Source organism: Bison bison, unplaced genomic scaffold (assembly GCF_000754665.1).
Source record: "Bison bison bison isolate TAMUID 2011002044 unplaced genomic scaffold, Bison_UMD1.0 scf7180017864490, whole genome shotgun sequence".
NCBI lineage: Eukaryota > Metazoa > Chordata > Mammalia > Artiodactyla > Bovidae > Bison > Bison bison.
The window spans coordinates 2,865,344-2,868,857 of NW_011495049.1; positions in this window are offsets into that span (position 1 = coordinate 2,865,344).

Genomic DNA, 3,514 nt, shown 5'->3' on the forward strand with positions numbered 1-3,514 from the left:
TCTTTTCCAATGAGTCAACTCTTCGCATGAGGTGGCCAAAGTACTGGAGTTTCAGCTTTAGCATCGTTCCTTCCAAAGAAATCCCAGGGCTGATCTCCTTCAGAATGGACTGGTTGGATCTCCTTGCAGTCCAAGGGACTCTCAAGAGTTTTCTCCAACGCCACAGTTCAAAGGCATCAATTCTTCGGTGCTCAGCCTTCTTCACAGTCCAACTCTCACACCCATACACGACCACAGGAAAAACCATAGCCTTGACTAGATGGACCTTTGTTGGCAAAGTAATGTCTCTGCTTTTGAATATGCTATCTAGGTTGGTCATAACTTTCCTTCCAAGGAGTAAGCGTCTTTTAATTTCGTGGCTGCAGTCACAATCTGCAGTGATTTTGGAACCCAAAAAAATAAAGTCTGACACTGTTTCCCCATCTATTTCCCATGAAGTGATGTGGCCGGATGCCATGATCTTCGTTTTCTGAATGTTGAGCTTTAAGCCAACTTTTTCACTCTCCTCTTTCACCTTCATCAAGAGGCTTTTTAGTTCCTCTTCACTTTCTGCCATAAGGGTGGTGTCATCTGCATATCTGAGGTTATTGATATTTCTCCCGGCAATCTTGATTCCAGCTTGTGTTTCTTCCAGTCCAGCGTTTCTCATGATGTACTCTGCATATAAGTTTTTCCAGTGGTCATGTATGGATGTGAGAGTTGGACTGTGAAGAAAGCTGAGTGCCAAATAATTGATACTTTTGAACTGTAGTGTTGGAGAAGACTCTTGAGAGTCCCTTGAACTGCAAAGAGATCCAACCAGTCCATTCTGAAGGAGACGAGCCCTGGGATTTCTTTGGAAGGAATGATGCTAAAGCTGAAACTCCAGTACTTTGGCCACCTCATGCAAAGAGTTGACTCATTGGAAAAGACTCTGATGCTGGGAGGGATTGGGGACAGGAGGAGAAGGGGACAACAGAGGATGAGATAGTTGGAAAGCATCACTGACTCGAAGGACGTGAGTCTGAGTGAACTCCGGGAGTTGGTGATGGACAGGGAGGCCTGGTGTGCTGCGATTCATGGGGTCGCAAAGAGTCAGACTGGACTGAGCAACTGAACTGAACTGAACTGGAAATAATATTATTGGAAGAAATGGATTGAATTTAGGAAGGAAGTTCAATTTTCCTCCCATGTTCTAGGTTCAGCTTAATCTGACCTCTTCCTGGAACTCTCTTTCCAGGTGTTCCCATAGTGTTTTCTATTTTTGGGTTTCAGTCTCAAGTCTTCCTGAGTCACCTTTTCCAAAGACCTTACTTAGGTAATTATCCCTTACTATTTTGCATATAAATAGTTATCTGTTTATTTCCTTCTCAGCCCAAATTATTATCATTATTGTTTTGTTTGTTTGTTTTTATCCATTTATGTTTTTATTCATTTGTTTTCATTTCTTTCCTCTCAGATTTTAAGTGTAATAAAGCTTTGTCTCTTTTGTTCATCATCATGTGTTCAATTTTTAAGGAATAAAAGAGACAAAAAATGTCTCTTCTAGAGAAGATAAGTCAGTAAAAAAATAATTTGAGTTTGAAGAAAGTAGCACATAGGAAACATATCCAGGTAAAGGGACAATATAGAAGATGAATAAGTAACTCTCCAGGGCGAGAGAAGCGGAAATGTCTGAGAGGGGGAGCTAAAGATACTTCCTCAGCTTCCATAACCGGGTAGTGCATGCATGTTCAGTCACTTCAGTCATGTATGATTCTTTGTGACCTCGTGGACCATAGCCTGCCAGGCTCTTCTGTCCAAGGGATTCTCCAGGCATGAATACTAACTGGGCAGGTAGTTGTGTATTTCAAAACCTCAAATTCAGTTATATAAATGGAAGCATTTTTCTCTACTTTATTGAAGAGTGGTGATGAGAAAGAAGTCCAAGGATACTAGTGAATGTTTGAAATAGGCATTAGAAGAAATGAGAGAAGATACTGGTTGTGTGTTCCTGATTTAATAGAGAATTCTTCCTCAGTAGAAAGACAACAGTGAAAACTATTTTGTTCTCTAGTTATAACTACCAAATGTAAACCCAAATAACTATGTATTTATATTTTTAAATTCACATTACAACATTATGTACCTTTTTATACCACTGTTGTACAGTTGGAGACACAGGCTCCTGTACACACACACACCACTTCTATCACTCCATATAAAGTTAAAACGGAGTTATTTGGCAAAATTTTGTAAGCAGAGAAGCAGCAGAAAATACACCATTTCCCAGGCTCACATTATCCCGTAAGAGAGGTGTTCACAGAGTGGGCGTAGGTAGACTGGATGAACCATGGCAAACTGTCCAATAGAAAGTGACCTTGACTCTATTATCCTGTATGTATTTGCAGGAAAAGAGGGACAAGGAACCTCTATGTGACTATGCATCAGTGTAGGCTTTCTAGTATAACTGATCTTATTAGGAAGGAAGAGCCTCCAGAATAACTCAGACCTGCAGAACCAGTGTCTTGCTAAGTTATTAAAGGTGGAGAAGTAATGAACATCCAAAACAATTAGATTTGTCCCTTTTCAACAAAGTGAGCAAATTTCCTTTGTGAATGTATATACCTTTCTTGTATGCATATACTCTAGTGTTCAGACATTGATCTAAATCTTACAATAATAATTTTAGAAAGTGAGTCTAAATATACAATGGAAATTTCATAAAAGCTTAATTAAAATTAATTTACACATCAAAAGATAGTATTTTAACAGCTTTAAAAATGTTACCTAAGACACACAGACACACAACACACAGACACACACATGATTGAAAAGCTTTTTATGTGTGTTAAGAAGTGTTTCAAATGTAACTTTCTGTTTACTAAGTTATTCAAATCACTGATGTGGAATGAGTTGAAATATGTAGACTGACATGTTTGCAATAACTCCTAATTTTATGATTCTGAGTGTTAAAGATTATTCACCCCCAAATGTCACTACAAGATTATCAAAATGCGTGTGATTATTGTTTAGTTTCCTAGATATACTAATGGGTATGTTTCATTTTGCAAACTTTATCTGTCCTTAAAATGCACTATTTTATAATACAGTTATGTTGAAAACATACACAACCAGGTCAATGAAGCAGAAATACATGGTTCAGAAGTTTACTTACGAAGTATTCACAACTTTTTCTTATTTTAACTCAAATAGGAAAAAGTAATGGATTAGGAAATTATAAGCTTATGTTCAAATTCTATCACTATGTGGTGGCAGATGTCATACTGCATCTTTCTATCTTCAAGATCGGTAATATAATACAGCAAATTTCCATTTTAATCAAATTACATTTAAAGAAGATATCAATTTTTACGGTATGAAAGTGCTTGTGGTGATTTGTAATATCAAATTTGCCTAATTCTATGCAGTTTTCTGTACCCTAGCAAATATTTGCATGTGACAATATGTTTGAAACCCCATTGTGCTTTCATTGAGCAGTATTTGAATTTGGTATGTAAGAATCCCTTTAATATCAAATAGACCAAGTTACAAT